The sequence below is a fragment of the Pyxicephalus adspersus genome, chromosome 5, assembly GCF_032062135.1.
Source record: "Pyxicephalus adspersus chromosome 5, UCB_Pads_2.0, whole genome shotgun sequence".
NCBI lineage: Eukaryota > Metazoa > Chordata > Amphibia > Anura > Pyxicephalidae > Pyxicephalus > Pyxicephalus adspersus.
The window spans coordinates 50,236,370-50,256,704 of record NC_092862.1 but is presented as its reverse complement, the minus strand read 5'-3'; positions in this window follow the sequence as shown (position 1 = coordinate 50,256,704).

Genomic DNA, 20,335 nt, shown 5'->3' with positions numbered 1-20,335 from the left:
CCCACCACCACCAGAATATTGTTCTTACCACTGACCTTTACCACCAAGGTGTCGTTTCATCAGCTTGCTACCACCATCAGGCTATTGTACCTTCTTCTGATCACCACCACCAAAGTGTTGTTTTACCCTCTGACTTCCACCATCAGGCAGTTATTCTTTCTACTGACCATCAGGACATTTTTTTCCATTCATTGACTGCTGGGTATGTTTCATGGCATGTTTTTCCCCCTCTCCTGAGGAGTATGTTTTTTACCCTATCTACCACTGTGGCGACGGGGTTCTATGCACTATACTTCTCATAACATAATTTGGATCACCTCTACTAAAATTTTGATAATACCACTAATTTAATATATTACCTATAAAAGTCATTTGCAGCATTTTTATTGCAATGTAACTAAGCATGCTGGGTTAGAGGCGGGGGGAACCTTTGGGTACATGTCCCAAGTAAAGAATTATGAAAAAAAAAACTTTTAAGTAAATTAGTTGCCACTGTTACTTTTATTGTGTAGTTTTTAATTTATTAACAATTTTGTGTTATGACAACACCCAAAAAAAAAATTAAATGAAAAGTTCAGTGTTGGGGTCCCCCTGTAATTATTTCATCTAGACCTGTGTTAAGGCATAGCAAACCTTGTGACAATACAGTGTTCAGGGGCTTTGCAATTAACTTGCAAAATCAGCAGCTATAGACTCAGAAGCAAATTGAAGTACAAATATTTGATTAGCATGACAATCTAATGAACTCGGATCAAATCAAATCAGTAAGTAAAAGGGTACTTTTTCAGGAAATTCCCTAATCACTATCAGGGATAAACTTTCTTCACCTTTTTTTGTCAGGGTCATAAACTGCTTTTTCAAAAATTCCTTCTTTTTTACGTTTGCTATGAGCATGGTCTTTTACAAACATAGTTTTTTAAAGCTAAAGTGAAATTTGCACATAGTTAACCTTCCCTGATCCTATATTACCATGCTAGAGAAAAAAAATTAAAAAGAATATTTTTATTACATATCATATTTTAGACCCAGTGATATCATCATTAGGTCTGTGTACTTCTCTATGTGATGCAGACAGATCATGGCTTAGTGTGAAGGACCACCAGGGTGCTTTGCAAAGCTTCCTAACATATCACAGAACACCCCCTACCCTGCCTCAGTATTACTCTCAAGAGCTGTCAGCACTTATGAAAGCAATGAGCTGGCACTTAGTAGAATTTGTGCAAATTGTAAAATGTCCTAATTGATATAATCTATTCAAAAAGGGGTAGAGATTTGCAGTAATGTTACATTTGCACGCATCTTTGCCTTAGGTAATGAACACATGGTGCTAACCCTCTATAAATAAAATAAATTAAATTCAATTAATTAAAGAGGTGGGACAAGTTTAGGTAGGATCCCAGAAATGTGGTGAGCTCTGACTTGCTGTAGCTTCACAGTGTCAAATTCAGTACAAGAGAAGAGCCTGCACCACAATGCAAAATTAAAGTTAAGGATGAAGTTTAGCTTTAATAATTCTGAAGTGAAGGATTTTAAATAAAAAAGCAAAACATGTTATTATGTAGTTAGAACAGCTGCAAAGTGATCAAGGAAATTGCCTAAATCACTCAAATGGTAATTATATACAATGAAGATGAAATTTACATATACTGTACAGTACAGTATAGTTTCTATGTCTATCCAAAAAAGAATGCTGACAATATTAAAGCTGAATGCTGGTAAAAAAAAATAAATGTGTCCCTTGCATGAGTCTACCTACACTCTGCATGGGTTGAATGGCAGTTTTTTTTTTACTAAATTTCTTGCTCTTACTGTCTTCTTCACACTGTTGGTTTCCAAAAGCAGCTTCCCTTTGTATTTTCATCAGTCTGAGGAGCTAATATTATCAGGATAATTGCAGGTTTGCATGTTACTGAGGACACTAAAGGTCAGTCCACGTTCTAACGACTCAGAATATGCAAATTTAGTTTACACTGATGATAAAATGATTGACAAAGTTGGCTTCATTGCGCACTTAATAACATGAAACTGCTGGCATGACTGCCAGTATTTACATTTACTACAGGTTCTCACTGCTTGCCTTCCTGCTCATAACCAGAGTAAATATTGAGGAGTAAGCCCATTCTCAAGATAAATGTCTTGACGAGGGGCCTAGCATCCAATGTTTATGTTACTAATTACTAATAGCCAGGTGGCAGTGGAAGTCTGTAGACATTTGGTTTGGTTCTAGCAGAAGTGAACAACATGTTGTGCAGACTGTATTCGAGCAGCTGATTTTAGTACACAGTATCTGCTGCATGTGTACTGTAAACAAGCTGCTTGGTTCTGAAAGAATGTAATGCCAGATGGCCCAAATCTGAACAACAACACTACAGCAGTGGGGGTATTTCTTACAGTTGGGCTGAACAATCATTACACCAGTCTTGGAGTGCTTTAAGCTTATACTTTGTGATAATGGACCCTTAGGAAACCCCTAAAATAATTTTCAGGTCGCTGGGAACCCACATTGAGTATTGTGAGTTAGTTGGGAAAGAAGCCTGCTAAATTGGTTGCCAGTGAACAGAATGCTCCTTTACAGTGGTGGCTAGAATACTACCTTAATGGACAACTCAAACATTAGGCTATTCAGCTTGTTCTGCCAAGTGGGGTTGGCCCCGGAGCTATACAAACATCATCGAAATGTCAGCCACAGTTTCTAGAATCTAACCTCTTGTGGAGGAACCTGGTTGAAAATGTCAGGGCTAGGCTTACAAGAAATGTGTAGAATATGCAGTATGTTGTTAAATCAGAGGAATGGGCTGGGGCGATTTTGGGGACAGCTCAGCTGGGTAATTAAAGCTTGCCATTTTTTGTCAATATGGAAGGGAAATGGGTAGCCTATCCATTACAAAATAGGTTACAATCTTGCAGGTCTATGTATTCTAATAGCAGTAATTGATTCCCTCCAGGGAATAGCTGAGAGAATGTATAATTAGTTGTTTAAAAACTAGAGCCCAATGTGAGAAGGTAAAGAAAGCTTTCTGAATTTGGCAATTGTTTGAAATTAATTTAAAGAGAGCCCTTAGTTATACCCCAATGCAAATTTCCATAGAAAATTTATAGGATCTATAACTATTTTACTGCACACCTTAATACACACAAAAATACCACACATAAAATGTGCTGCATTCCAGATATCACTATATACCAAAGTTGATATTCCCAGGACACTTACCTGTGGCAGGCATCTTGGTAAAGAGGTTAAATTGAAGAAAAGTGTTTAAAGCAGTGATACTGTTCAGTTTATATTAAGTAGTTCCCCCAAATACTAATAACTTATATTTATTTATTTATTTATATTTTTTATTTATTTATATATATTTATTTATAACATACATTTACAAACACTTATAATCCAAGAATAATGTTTTCTCGAAAAAAGTATGCAGGTGAGATGAAGAAGTCTTATTATTTTTTTAATGTAAATGAAGTAAATCTGTAAATTTGTATTATTTTGTATGAAAATACATAACAGAATTACCCATGTAAACAATTAGCACTTTTGTTCGGAAAAGCTCTGCCAGATGACAAAGGATAAAGGAAGTACAATTGATGCATTAATAGAATTTAGTATAGAAGTATATTTATTATATAACTAAAATACCAGTACATTCTATTATTTTGTCATGTTTCTCTAATTTTTTTGTTGGATAAAATCCTGAATAACTAAAAAAACTTTTGCACCTGCAGTATCAAATGATGGTAAAGAAGATATGGTAAATGATGGTAAAGAAGAAAGAAGTAAAGATCCAAATGGACAATAGTTTTTCAAATTTTGCTTCTTAAGATTGCACCTAAGAAGAATTTGAATTCTAGTGTACAAAAGGGGAATACAATTAGTATTAGTGGGAGCTAAATCCTAATGCAGGCCCAGGAGAAGTAGGCCAGTTAATCCAGCCATTTACTATTGATCCTGGCAACCCCCTTAGTCCAAAGGAGTGAACAAAAGAAATATTTCATGCAACATGTTTAAAGGACATATTTCTATATGACATTTGTGGCAGGTAATGTAATGGGATCATGGAATTTATATTGTGTAGCTACTGAGATGTATATGATGCAAGATGTCTGAATGTAATTAAAATACATGAATACATGTTTCTCATGGAGTGTTGTGCAATCTCATCTTCCCTGTCTTCCTCAATTAATGTGGGAATGTCTGTGATCTATATATTGTCCATTCATTAAAAAAAAACGTGAGAGTGTAGAGATTTCTAGAATTACAATATTATATATACAGAAAGTGGTTTAGCATAATTCGTTTTTGGGGACTTGCCTTATTTAGGCAGCTTCTCTCTGCATTTTATTGTTGATCCCTAAAACCACTACGATAAGATAGTAATATATTACCTTAGAAATGCTACATATCATATAAATATATATATATATATATATATATATATATATACGTATCTTTTCTGCTTGAAAGTCAAATGACAAACCAGCTACTTTACCCTAATTAATGCCATGCTAAAGAACAGTGGGTGGACAGGTTCTTAAGTAAATACCACTGAAAAAATCTACCTTTGTCTCCAAAACAAAAGTTGGGTATGACATTGTTGACCACACATTTTAACCGGGTATGACCTTGAGCTGGTTAGGAATAACCTTAATAAAAGCCTTCTAGCTTCACAAAGGGAGCCATTGGGTTTGGATGCCTTATTTATGGAGGAGACTTCAAATGCAATCAGAGGCTGAATCTATTGTAGAAAGAGGGAGAAGAGTTTATGCTCCCCATGTGCATGGCTATCCAAGGTCTCATACTTCACTCCATGGCTTTGTTTTACCTCCTTGTGTGTGGCTTTGATGCTTTTATAAGACTGTGACCAAGATTGGACAATGGCTGCAAAAATGTGATGTTTCTCCTGATGAAGCATAAAGTGCAAAATGCGTCGGAAGACTATCAAGAAAATTGTGATGGTCACATCAACATTGTGTATATTGTTTGTAAATTTTATTTTTGTGGATTGAAGTGTATATTTACCGAAACATTTTTCTGGTGCAGAATCTTCCAGGACCATGCGGTTTGACTGCAGTAATTGAATGTCGAGTAGACGGATGTCAGATTCACTGATTTAAAAAATAATAACACACAAATATACCCATATAATCATAACCAAAGCAAACACTCACATGCAACATGCACATACTAGAATAAGTAAATGATGAAACTAGTGATGATGGCTAAACACGCAAAACATTAGCGTACACAGGATATTGCATCATGCCTAGTGTACATAGCTAATTACTAGAACACTACCATCTAATGACAAAGAACTGTAAAAACATTTATAACATAAATTCAGTTGTTAATTACAAAATACAAACAAGTTTTTATCAAAGTTTCTTTGTTGCAGATAATTATAGTTTATTGGTGCCACATCCAATTTAATTGTAACAATAACTTTTGAATATATTAACAAGGCCTTTTAAAGCCCCTTTCCTAATCAAATCACAAGGACTGATTTATTAAATCTCTCCAAGTCTTAAGAGGATACACTTTCATCAGTGAAGCTGGGTGATCCAGAAAACCTGAAATTGATCTGGTCCAGTATTCAAACCATTTGCTAACAAATAGCTAATGGCTAATGATTTGCTGGATCAACCACCTTCACTGAAAGTGTATCCTCTCCAGCCTTTGAACACATTATTATATCAGGCTCACAGTTTAACATAAATCTTTCTTAAAACCATAATTTATTGATACATTAATAATCTGAAAAATATTGTTATTACAAATGTGTACAACTTTATTGTCAATATCTTCAATGCAAATTCTGCTTTAAAAATCACAGCACGGTCAAAATGAATTGATGAATCCCATCTGTCAAATACATCATTCAAGCATTAATTATCTGTTCTAATATAGAAAGGTCTGAATGGATCACATAGGATACCAATGGGGCTCACCAATAAACTTTGATTTTCATCATTGGGATGATTAAGGAGTTCAAAACAAAGCACTCTCCCAACATTGCCTCATTGTTGGACATGCATCTTGTCCATTTGTGTCACCATATGTTCATTGCTCACTTGCACTCTCAATTGGTATCTCCAAACATTTGTGGAGAGCTTACAAAATACAGTCCTGTATTCTAACAGTGGGTAAAGAGTGATCTTTACCATAAGCTACAGAAAAAACATGTATGTGCAAAAACAGCAGGCTGTACTATATTTAAATTAAAAAAAAAATACAGGAAATTGACAGTGTAAATAACATGAATATTTATTAAAAGTAAACCCCTAACGATATAAAAAGAAAAATGAATCAGCATGAATCATACAAGAATACAAATAATGAAAATGCATGAATATATAGAGAACATCATAATGTAATATCCCTAATGTAAAACATATGTAAAATATTAAAATATGTAAAAACTATTTAAAATGTGTAGTAATAATACATAACAAATAAATAGTAATATATACTATGATTCTGAGTAATTAAAAAAACGAAAAAATTTGAAATTACTAGTCCTGAAGAAATTACTCATCATACTGCATAATGTGTATATTGACCAGTCTCACTCTCTTAGTTCATAGATCACAACAAAACCATTGTTGTGATCTATGGGGTGGGATTCAAAACATTTGCTAGCAAAAGACTTTGAAGAAATCCATTCCAGGTCTGCTGAATCACCCAGCTTCACTTATGAAAGTGTATCCTCTCCAGCTTTTGAGAGTTTTAGGCTGGGTCTACATGGACGTTTTGTAAAAAGGCATGTAAACGTTCCTACTGCGTTTATAAGCGATTTTATGCACTTATTTTAACGTTTTAAAACTTTTTTTAAATGCTGGAAAAAGCTGAAAAACGTCTATGCTGCGTTTATCCGCGTTTTACAGCGATTCTACAAGCGTTTTAGCACTTGGTAGAAATGCAAATTGTAAACCTGGGCAGTGATTTCTGCAAGTACAGGAAGTACATACATCCCTGCATACATGTGATAATGTGATCATGCGAGAGTACAGTGACAAATGTAAGTGAAGCACAATTAAAAACAATGACTACACACAAGTGATAATGAATGACATCATTTGCAGGTGTGAAAAGCACCAAAAGCAAACACAATGACAGACAATTTCACAAGTGCCAGGCATAGGTGTTAATTTTTAACAGCATAGTACATGTAATTAATCATGCATGACACATGAAATAGTGACACAGGACACAGGCTATTGTTAAAACGTTTGTAAAAGCCTCCATTGAAATCAATGGAAGCTTTTTTATTGACAATTTCTAGCATGCATAAACGCAGGAAAACGCTCCCATTAAAATCAATGGACGCGTTTTCCCGCGATTTCCCGCGTTTTCCTGCGATTTACCAGCATTTTAATTTTTTAAACGTTGCAAGCAACGTTTAAAATAAAGCTTAAAAACGTGCCTGAAGGAAACGTCCTGGTGTAGATTAGCCCATTGGAATGCATGGGGACTTCAAACATGGGCTTTAAAAGCCTCAGGTTAAACGCTGGGGAAACAGTCCGTGTAGACTAAGCCTTAATAAATCAGGCCCATTGTGTCTGGTCATGGTCATCTTTTTTCTTTGTTCTTTACATTGAGTGGAGTTATTTTTCCTGATGTTCACTTCACCCGCTGCGTAATATAGACACTTCCTTTTGACTGTTTATGACAAGGCCTTTTTCTTAAACAACCAGAAGACTCACAGTTATTGTGTCAGTAAAAGATAATGGTCAGAAACCGGGGAGTGAAAGCGCCATTGCATAGGTGGATCAGTGGTCCCTGAATATTACACATCCAAGAGACCTGGATGACAGGTTTAGTTGAAAATATCTTCACTTACAATGTAATAAACATTTAGATCTTCAGGGGTGGGTTCGGTGGGTGTGGATAAGTTTTAGAGATCATCAGATGGTGTCCTTTAATAAAAGCAACAATAAAGCAAAATTACAGCCTGTCAGAGAATACAATGAAGACTACCAATTGCTTATTTTCTATAGAGCAGTTTATTATTGTCCATAGCTGTCCACAGAGCTTGATAAAAATAAAGCTTGGCCTTTCCTGAAACTGAGTTTGCAATGGAACGTCAGAGTTATTGCTGGAAAAGTTAGCAAATAGGTGACTGTTAGACATCAGGTAGGTCTACTATGAAAAAAATAAATGTCATCCGAGTCTGAAGTTTTAAAGGAAAATCATTTCACAAACAACATTACATGAGGAAGGCAGGAGTTTGGGTATTATATGTTTGTCTTTTTTCCTTTTATCTCTGTCATATCTTTAAAGAAAACATATTTCTCCGTGTTATACCTTTAAAAAGGCTGCAGAAAAAATACAGCCATCCAGTTTCCTTCAAAACTGAGATGCCAACACAGTGACCCTATTGCATTGAAATCCTAAATAGTGTTGTCAACCCTGCAAAAAATTTCAGTTTGTGTAATTGAGAATATTAGGGCTCACAATGCTGGTGTAGAGAAAGCATTTTGAGCTCACTACAGAAAGTTAGTTAGAGAGTTTAGGAGATTCCAGTACATTTCAAAGAAACAAATCATGGGAAAATGTGAATGTGCAGGCAGAGATGTACTAAATACATTTTTATTTTTTCAATGCATTGAGTCATTAATCCAGAATTAAAATGCAGATAAACATTTTTATCTAATTTTGTTCTAATATACTTAATTGGTTGGGCAGTGATGCAGACATTATTGAAGGCAGTGTGTCATAACATGAAGGTAACCAGCACGTTTAGGATTGGGGGGCAGTCACCAATGACGGTTCCTGGGTATCCCTTGGGAAAAGATATCATACAAGTATTGTTTCTGAATCAGTTTACAGCAGTTACTGTACTTGAACATACTGGCACAATGCATTTAAATGCCATGCTGAATTTTTATGCTTCAATACATTTGCCTTTTAGTTAAAAACAGTAAAACGCTTCCACTATATAAATGATAGGGATGCCACCTGCATATTGCAAATTAACCTTTAAATCTCTGGTTCACTGGTGTGTAGCAGTGAACAGTTTAATCAGCGCACTCTATGTCCCTGGAGTAATGAATTTTGAAGGGCTAGCGTGCCTATGACATAGATGTGCCTAATCAGTGCTGTTCAGTGACAGAAATAGATCTGCAGAGCAAATATCATTTCTTCCTTCCCAGTGAGAACTTTTACACAGCAATAAGCAGCATATTTCAATTTCAATTACCCATACAGCTATAAACAAATCTATAGTTTTACGTGTACAATAACTAATTTTCTCTAGTAAAAGCTGACTTTTTATTATTATTATCATTATATATTTTTTACATTTGAGTATTAAAAGATTTGTTTAATACATGCCTTTAAAAGATGTTTTGGGAGGGATGTTGTAACATTACCCCAGACTGCCTTTACTCATATTCTGCATTAATACAATATATTAGCATTTAGTTGTCTAGTCAATGCAGCTTGTTCTTGTATTCCAGCAAATTATTAACAACAACAAGCTTCCACTATACTAACATAAATGTCTAACCTAAAACAGAATTACAATCTGGCTTTACATACAAAAAAAAATTGCCCATATAGTCATCCTAACTGTCGTTGTCCCCAAATAATGTCATCTATGTAGAAAAACAACTCCCCCCCCCCTCCATTCCAAAGCATTACTGTCAGGGAATCTGTCAAATGTTTTCCTGTTTACTTAGTAATTAGTGGTATATCTTGTTCCCTCATAAAGCAAAGAAATATTACCCTTATAGTTGTGAATTGATTGCGGGACTTTTCCATTTCAAACACATTTCTCATCACATATTTTACACATAAGTTACTTTAGCTATTTTAAGTACCTATTAAATTTATTTATTCTCTTGAAGTAGGGATCTCTTCATTTTGTGGGCCCCCTCTGGCTGGCTGGGTTACACGCAGGGGCTGTGGCCGACAGGGGGTGCAGCCTATGACCTACTGTACGCAGGCCTGGGTTTTGTAGGCCTCACCTATCTATTGTTTACTGGAACATTGCATGCAGGATCCCCAGAACCGGAAGTGACAACACCGGTAACGCAGCTGGGTCCCCAGTACTCGGAGCTCACCTTTAGGTGGAGGAGCTCCCTTCCATTATGCTGAGCCAGGCACCAGAAGTGGTGCAGGGTCCCAGGGACCAGCTGGCAAGCCCCAGAAGACCGGGGCTGCCAGGTAAGTGTTTGGTGGCCTGGGGGGAGGGGTGGGGGGATGGTGTATGGGGATCACGTTAGGGGGAGGATAGAGGTTAGAACAAAATGGAAAAAGGGGGGGTTTGGTTGGTGTCAGGCAGGGCAAGCTGGTGGGTGAGGGGTTCCTTTGAGTGGGGGGGCAAGGTGTGGTGGGGAGAGCAGTGGGGCTTGTAGGTTTTTAGGAGGTTGTGGGTTATTTTGTAAGGTGTGGGGCGGGGGTCACAGACAAAGGGTGGTGGTGGGAGGGAAGGTTAGAAGTGGGGGTCTTGAGGTCCAGAGGGAAAAAATGGGGGGTTGGGGGCATGTAATGCAGCTACTGTTAGGCCAAATAAATCTGGAGAGGTTGTGTGTTGGGACGTTTGCGAGATTAACTTTGGAGCTATTCAATTTTGATAGGAGTTTAGAGACAGATTTGTCAGGGGAGGGGGGGTGGTCGTCAGCAGGTGGGTAGATAGCTGACCGTGTGAAGGATAGAGATTGTTAACTTAGAGGAGGGTTTAGGTTCAGGTAGGAGGGCTCAGGTGAGGTGGGGCACACGGGCCTGTAGTTTTTTCTTGGTTTGGCTGGTATGGTCTAATTCTCACAGGTGTCAGTATGGTGGGAAGGTATACGCTATTATTCCCTGGTGTCAGTATGGTAGGGATTGGTTTGCACTATATCTCCCCAATGGCATTGCCGGTGATGATATACCCTAATAATTCCGAGGAAACTACTGGGATTACCCTATTAATCCCTCCCTGGGTCAGTACGGTGGGATGGCATTCTCGATTTCTCTCCGGTGTCAGTGCCGGGGGTATGCTATACTTCATTACTCCCTGGTGTCAATATTGTTGGATGGTATACAGTATTACTCCCTGATGTCAGTATTTTGGGATGGTATTCTTTATTGCTCCCTCATGGCTGTTCAATAAGGTGTTATGCTTCATTAGCCCCTGGGGTCAGTACTGTGACTGGTTTCAGCATAGTTGGAGGATATACATTTTGGTTTTGGCCTTGCCTCTGGCCCGGCTCCGGCTGTTATGTCTATTTGTGTTGAGATGTTGGTAACATAATGTCTTTTCCCTTGAGGGGGGCGTGCGGTAGCAAGCGTATTCTGGAGTGTGTTTTGAGTGGGGTGATGTTCCGAGACGGGTTCCGGGTGGTAGACCAGATGTGGATGTTGTTCATGAGTTGTGGATTTTGGTGGCATGTGATTCTGGAGTTGGTGGGGTACGGTGAGTCAGTTAGCAGGGGCAGGGGGCTGGGAGGGAATGATTTTGTTTAAATTTCAAGTTGGGGTGTTCAGCTGTGGTTGGTTTGCCTTGCAGCGGATTGTGAGTTGGGCACTTTCTCGTTGGTTGTTGTGAGAGGTGGACGGCGGTCCAGCTGACCAATAGACAGCGTGCTCGCCTGGAGCGGAGGTGGCAGTACATTGGATCAAAATACTTGGATTATGGTGGAGTGGGTGCCCAGGTTTGTTGTGGTCTGGTTGAATATGGTGACCAGGACCAGTTGGACGGGCGCCCTGCTCGGGCACATAATTCAAAACTGCCCGGAGTGAGGTGATTGGGGCCATTTTGGTGGCCAGGAATGGGGGTATCGTAGTGCTACATCATGCGTTGGCATGTTTGTGGCAGGTGAGTGGCCCCTTGACATGGTAGGGCTCCATGCCAGGGTGGCCTGCGATTTGGGTAATGTTCCAAGCGGGCCATTATTGATGAAGTTAAGCTGGTTTGAGGTGGCGGCAGTGTGACATGACATGGTGACATGGTGTTTCGGTCTGGCGGGTTACGGTGGCCAGGACCAATTTGTGGACAAGCGCTTGTTCAACACTGCTCGGAGTATGGTGACTACGGCGGTGGGCCATTTCTGCGGTCAGGAACGCTGTGGCGGTTGGGGTCTTGGAAGGCAAGGATCCAGAGCATTGGTAAAGTGGTGGAATTTGGCAGGGGGGGATCCTCTTTGGTGGGGTCCCCCCCTTTATGGTGAAAGGATGATTATGGCTCCTGAGGCAGTGCTGGGCGGCTAGGGGCCAAGGTGGAGATGTTGGAAGAATTAAAGTCCAGTTGGGTGCGGATTTTGCCTTCTGAGATCTGCAGCCTGGTTGTTTGGGTGTATAACTGGGAGTATGGAGTTTGATAACATTATGGATATTGTTTTATGGTTAGGTATTATTAAAAGGAAGGAATTAGGTTGTTGGTTAAATAGGTTATATTCAATGTAATATGTTTGCTTTATATAATTTGGGTTAAGTAATAATAATAATAATGGAGTGTTATGTTATGTTATGTTATGTATGCTTGCATATGAAAAGTGTAAATGTATTTATTTATTTGTCATTTATTTATTATTGGATATTTGTTAATTACTTGAATTGGTAATTTTTTTATTGGTGTTTAAATAAACGACTGCTTGCCAGCCAATTTATATTCAGAATTGGTGTCTGGGTATTTAATGGTGGGGAAGTGGTTGGAAAGCAGGTGGGGGGTCGGGGGGAGGCAGAGGTTCTGATGGCTACCCTCATCAAGACTCTGTCACTATCTTCTGCCAAGACATGCAACTCAAGTACTCATATACACACATTATAGACTGTTTTTATTTGAAAATTCTTCGTGCCTTCTTCCCCGTAAGCATTTTGTGTGTACAAGGCCCATGCCTCAGCTCATTATCCTCAGCCCTGACATAACCAAGAGCTTGGCTAATAACCGGTATTTTAGGGCTGGGAGCAACTGCATACATCTGGAATTAGAAGTGTTGGAAGTGATTTGACTAATGTTAAACACAGTTGGCCCAAATAATTTTTAACCTAGCACATGGTTCTGTAAATATGCTAACTAGTGTTTTTATCTTAATAGGAATAGGTCTCTTTACCAGCATTGTAAAAATTGAGGAACTTCTTCCTCAGTGAAATAAAAAGATTAAACAATTAAAATTAAACAATCTTAAATACTTGGATTTCATTTATTCAGTTAACCAAAGTAGAATAATACTAAAAAATTGCCAATTTCTTCAAGAAATATACTTCTTAATTTTCATATGTAGTGGTGAAATTGACAGAGACAAGGGCATGCAAATAGTCTTCTGCATGTGTATGCCCCTTTCTAGTTATCTTTGTAACTTTTTGACAACACCAAAGACCAATATTCTGATTTTTTTATTCTTTGCTGTCTCTACAGTCCAACACAGTGGTCCTCATCATATACGCATATATGAAGGTTTGACGTCAAACAGATCCATACGTAAAGTTTGATCATATTCTATTGTCAATCCTAGGTCCTGTGTTTGTTTACATAACATTGGAAAATGTTTACTGCATTTGGATCTTTTAGATGCGTGTGACAGTGATAAGTTCATCTATCACTAATGGATGTTTGTTAGATAATACAGAACAGAGCTGGGTCCTGGATAGTTGATAATTTCCTCTTTTCTTTAAGTCATGTTCCCCCTAAAAAAAGGTTTTGTACTGTAAAAAGTCTGGGAATTTGGTTTGGTGACCTGCAGTAGCCATTTTTAATAAGTTGTTAAAGGGTCCGAATTCTTGGATAGAAGGGAAGGATCTGGGTGGGCCTCCCAATCCCACTGCCATACAGACCAGGGTTTTAGACTGGCCTGGCAAGTATGTCTGCTACAGGCACCAAAAACACTGTCTACCTGTGATTACCAGGCGTTCTCATGCTGGATTTTATTTCCCAATCATTTGAAACTCATTTGGTAGAGCAAGCTGTTCATTTTGTTTTGCTTCTCGTCTCAGGGCTCATATCGGACAAGAATCTGACTTGTGTACAGCGGCCATCCAACGTCTTTCATGAATCCATCCTGGCAGATCCACGAACAACAGAAGTCTGCAATGTAAGTGAAGGGAGAAGAGCGCAGGGGGGATGCCGCTCGCTCGTTCTATCCCCTCTTCATAGAACAGAACAACACTGTTTGTACAGCACTCGTTCATGTATCTTTAAGTCTTTTGTCATTGAAAAGGATCATGAAAGATCCTTTCCAACGAAAAAAATTGTACATAGCATAAGCCATCTTGTGTTTTGTTTTGCTGAAGAGAAACAGTGTTTTGATTTGTGCCTGAACCAAATAAATGGACTACAGTGTCTTGTGGTGAGCTTATCTCCCCAACTTCTCAGCATTTATTATTACCAAAACGTATGAATTGGTAAATACAGCTAGTGTCAATACCTCAGCTTCACTTTATATTAGCATCTTGTAATCTTCTATACAGAAACAATTAGACTAGAGATGAAGAAGCAACAGTGGGACCTTATTAGGCTCCACTCATTATAATGTGATGGACAGAAATATGCTGAAAGAAGGAGATAACAAAGTAAAAAACAAGGGTCGCCTATTGGTCCATCTTGGCTAGGGCCAAGGAGGTGATCCAGATATATTGCTTGTAGCAGAGAATATCAGGCCACAAGCCATTCTGTGCTGTGATTTCTGTCAGTCATATCTAAATCTAGAGTTTAAAGAGAATCTCTAGATTCTGGGGTCCAGTAATGCACACTTTTCTATTTTTAATTATTCAAGCAGAATTATAGCACATATACTGTTTGGATTCACTGACATTGAAGGTGAATAAGGTGAAGAAGTTTGTTAGACACTTAAAAAAGTCATGCATCAGATTTAATTACAAAAGATGGTATAATTGCTTCTAAGAATATTAGCAATTACCAAAGTACAGGCTAAGATACAAATAATGATTGGGAAGGTTAATGGCTCTACTTAAGTTTTTTTTTGGGGGGGGCAGGGGTTACATCATTATATAAAGAAAATGTGTGTATGCTTTAGCTAATGATTTCTTGAAATTGCTAGCCGTAAAACAAAAAGAAATTGTACCTAGCCCTAGTCCTATTATCTTTGGGTTAATGAAAAAGCGGGAAGTGCATTTAAAGACACTATGCTATACCTCACATATAATGGTGAGCACATTACATTTGTCCTATGGTATCCATTGATGTGTTTTGTGAATGGCAGTTGCGTCCCCTTTTGAGAAATTTTAATGGATTTTCTGGAAGTGAGTCACAAATGTTAATGTCTCCACTGAGCCCAGCAGTCATCCTCAAACAGAATAAAGATATTACATTTTCTAACATCACTGAAAAAAAAGACATGACTACAGATTTTTGCAGTGAACTGCTGTAAGATATATTTTCCAGAAGTGTGGAGAAACAAGAATGTACAGCACAAGAAAGTCTTTGATATCTGACACAATGCAGGTTAACTTACTAAAATAGTATAGAAGGTTTACAAATCAAGGGAAACAAAGTGATAATCCATTTTGCAAAAAAAAAAAAAAAACACAATGTGCAAAAAAAAAAAAATAGTATTTTTACTATTAACACATGATTGGATGATTGAAATCAACACACTTAACCTGATTCACTCAGTTTCTCTTTTAGAAGGCTAACTAGTTATGTGCAAATAAAGTAATATTCTAATTGCTAGAATTTCACCTAGTCAGCAGTCACAGATTGTGACTGTTAATTAAGTGAAATTACAGAAATTAGTTTTTTTCCCATTGTGGCATACAACTTTGATTGTTTTCTCACCTTGTCATGCTCAGTTTAGTGGAATTTCTCTCTGCAAAGTATATTTTCACTTAGCTTAGTGACTTTGCTTTGCTGCCTCCTATTATCTAAGCATGTGCAAGCAAAAATCCTGTTTTTTTTTTTTACAATTTATTGCACATTGTTGTTTGCACAATATCTATTTGCAAAGTGGATTATCACGTTACACACAACTGGTTATCTTTTGCAAAGTGAACTTCCACTTTATCCTACTATATATTCTTTTAGAGAAGTACCAGTTAGAGATGAGTGGAAAGGAAAAAAACAGAGACAGAACTCCAAGTTGTAGTTAAAATTAGAGTTGAAGTTTCTTTTATGGGCTTAAAGGGAATATTTTTTGCAAATAATTCAATATAAATGGTTTCTTTAGCCATTCCAAATCCATTTTTGGTTCTAGTCACCTCGAATTGTGTTGAGAAAACAGGCAATTTTCAATGCCAAAATTGGAAAAATTGTCTGTGCATAACTGGAACTAATTGTTAGGATTTAAATTGATCAGCAGTCACAGACTGTGACTGTTAACCAAGTGAAATTACAGTAATTAGTTTTAGTTCTACACGGGCAATTTTTTCCCATTGTGACATACAACTTTGTACTTGTTTGTCATGCACAATATGAAAAAACAGGCAACAAATATATTTAAAAATCCACAACAATGTGCTAAAACAAACAGTATTTTTACTCGCACATGATTGGATCATTGAAATCAGCACAACTTAACATGTGTAAGGAACTTACCCGCCCTGCGAGCCCGCGGTGTCCCTGGGGTTCCCAGCCACAGAGGGAGACGCCGCAGTAGCAGGCAGCATGGCCGAGGCTGCTTCCCTGCCCGCAGCTTGTCTGTCTCTGCAGGCGGAGGGATCCGTCCTGGCCAAACTACTGTTCAGCCAGGTTGCAGCCCTTGCATCCCTTTAGATGTGGTTAATGATGTTCATGCTCTCAGCACTCCTTTGCAACAAGTGCAAAGTAGTGCACGTCCTAGGGGTGCTGTAGGAAGAGGTGCGCGTGTTACTATGCGTCCCTCTTGTACCCCCCGAGGGCGTGGCACTCGGCTGCCTTGCCCGGGGGCAGGACATAGTTAGTTTGAATTCCCTGCGGCCAATCAGCCGCAGGGGATTTACCCAGTCTCCTATCAGACGGTGCCAGGTGGCGCAAGGTCATTGGTCATCCTGGCCATTTAAGGAGAGCCTGTCCTTTACACCATTGCCCGATATAGCCTCTGTTACCACAGTGTGCTTGGGTGTGTCTTTGTGTATGTTAAACGTTATCTGCTTGTCATCTCCTCAGTGACCTGGTCTGAAACTAACTCTGATTGAACTCTGCCAGCCCTGACCTCGGATTGTTATTGACCATTCTGCCTGCTGCCAGCCCTGACCTCGGATTGTTACTGACCTGCATTTGCCTTATCCTTCTGTACCTTGCTTGATTGAAATTAACCCTTGCTGTGCTGTGCTGTTTTGAATAAACCTGATTCAAGGATATCTGGAGTTGGTTGTGGTTTGTGTGCCCAGGCGCATTACAACATGATTGAGTTTAGTGAATTTTCTCTTTTCGAAGGATAACTAATTGTGTGCCAATAAAGTGATAATCTAGTTGCTGGATTTCACTTAGTCAGCAGTCACAGATTGTGACTGTTAATCAAGGGAAATCACAGAAATTTGTTTCAGTTCTACACAAGCAATTTTTTACCATTGTGGCAAAAAACTTTGCTTGTTTTCTCGTCTTGTCATGCTCAGTTTTGTGAAATTTCTCTAATATATTATATTATAATATAAACTAGTTATATCTGAAGTAATATTCCTAAATAATTTCATAAATATATTATTTATATATTTACATAAATATAATAACTATATGACATTGTATTATAGAGGGCTGCACTGACATCATTCCTGATGTTCACAACCCTTCATAAAAGATGCAGCAGTCTTTGCATGATCCTGAGCATAGATGTCCGACCTTGAAATTTGAGTTTGGATTAGCCTAATTACAAATTCTGATCTAAGGTCAGATCTAAGGTTGAGGCTCAAATTTGAGGTGGAATTGACATTAATCAGAACTATTTGACTATTACTGTTACTATTACTAGTACTAGTTAATTATGTGCTCACTATTAAAGTGAACTTGCAAAGCAATAGCTCCCCCTTTTTAGTGTTATACACTCAACCTTCCGTGTCTCTCAATTTTGATGCAGGGACAAGGGAAAGAAATCCAGGCGTAAACTAATGTAATGGCTCACACAGGGCTGGAGACATGTGTTCTATCTCCATGTTACAGATCTAATCAAATCTTTTGTCACATGCTCACCATACCCAGTAATGCAACATTTATGAGTACTGTATTCTCTACTGGCAGCTGAATGGAGCAATGGGGATACAAATCAAGGATGTGTTTATTTTGGTGAAGAAGAGGGGAACTAAAACTTGTCTGTGTCTTGAGATACTTGTTACAAACAAACCTTCATTTTTTTGTTAAAGGGGACTTAGCATTTATTATAGTGACCCCAGTGGCTAAGTGGTAAGCATTCATGCTTTGCAGCTCCAGTGCCCTATACATTTTTTTTCTGTGTGTTTACCCAGGTGTTTAATTGAACAATGCATAGACATTTAGGCAGGCTAATTGGCTTACCCACAGAAAAAAATGTGGGTAGATGATCATGAAATTACAAGAACTAGCTATATTGGCTGAATGAGTTCCTCATAAAAAGATCATGGAAATCCAATAACAAATTGTCAAATTACTTATATCTGATCAATTCCCTCATCAATTGCATTGACTTTTATAAAATAGCTGTAACAATAAATATGGAATAGCCTTTGAAGCCATGAAAGCGGGCCTTATTTATTAAAGCTCTTTAAGACTGAGGAAGATAGACTCCTCCCACATCCCAAAAACATGCAGTGAGATTAATTGGCTTTCCTCTAAAATTGCCCTTAGACTCTATAAGAGAAATATGACCACAGTAGGGACATTAGATTGTGAGCCACTTTGGAGGACAGTTAGTGACACAACTATGGACTTTGAGCCAGAACTTTGATTTTTTAATGTTTTTTTATGTTGTCACTGTCACTGGTGTGGTATTTGTTGCCACTTTGCTTTGATGGAGGGTGCTATTCCCTTATGAGCTAGCCCTAATGTCTTGAAGAGTGCCTTAGCCTAACAACACGGGCTCTCCCTTAGTGTGAGTGTCTCTTCGAGAGAGCTCCCAGCTGAGTATCTGTTGGGACCTGCTTAGGCGGTCCCATAGAGAAAAGGTCCCTCTCTGGCTTCGGCCAGGATGGCAAGTAAGACCATCCCAGCTTCGGCTGGGTGGGCTCAGTACTCAGCCCTCATCTGGAGCTTGGCTTCGGAGGGTCTGGGGAAAAGGGTGGCCCTTCCTCTTTAGAGGAGGGATCACAAATAGTACCCCAGTGCACGTTTTTTGTGTGGTGTTTTTGCACTAACACTTTTTTACCGAGCACGGGGTGTGTTTTTAGCACGGATCGCAAGATTAAAAAAAAAAAAAAACTATGGACTTTGAGCCACTTTGAAGGACAGTTAGTGACACAACTATGGACTTTGTACAGCGCTGCGTAATATGATGGCGCTATATAAATACTGTGTAATAATATTAATAGACGACTATCATAGGCAAATTTGGATTAGCCAAATAACATGAAATGGAAATGGCTCAGGATTGATAACATTTGCCAGCTAATAGCAAATGATTTTTAGGAAATCCATTCCAAATTTGTGGGATGACCCAGGTTTACCTCTGATGATCTATCCTCTCAAGTCTTGGGGAGGTCTGCTAAATCAGACCTAGTACATGAATTATGTCAATATATTTTTTGAAATATCAGAAATAAAATTTAATTTCCAGACACATTTTAATGACATAAAACATCAAAAATAATCCTGTAACATAGACCTGTCAAAGGGTTTGTCTGTAAGAATAAGCTTCCAAAATTACTTTTTACAATGAATTGAAAAGCTACAATTAATCTCTGGAGACTTGTTTGTAAAAAAGCATTAAAATGAATAGCTAATTTCTTTTCAGTCACAGTGTATAATATAAATTGTGGATTTCATATTGTTCAAAATACTTTTGTTTAAAAGAATGCAAAAAAAGATTAAACATGAAAGCTTCTTCAAGAAAATAATTCCATCATGTTGTGCTTTAATGAAAAACAAGTGATCTTAATTCAGGGTCAAATCTGACCCTTAGAGTCATAACCTATTTTACACCACTGTAGATAAGTAACATTTTCCCTGCTGAGACCTCACACAAGAGATAAAAAAATATCATAAAGTGTAAACATAACTTGTCAGGTCATGGAATTTACTACGCTTCTCCAGCTGCTAACACTTTATATCAAATTTCATCTGTAAGTATTTCCAGTGGCCAGCAACAGGTGCAACCATGCTGTTGGAGGATTTTGTAACCAATCTTTCTTAGCAAGGTACCCTAGTATTTTACCAGTTTAAGCCAAATATACTACCCTGTTTCCCCGATTATAAGGCACTCTCTTATATTTTTTGAAATGCCAAAATATGCCCTGGGTCTTATTTTCAGGGGATGTCTTATTTTTCCATGAAGAAGACTACAGTACACAGTTGACTAC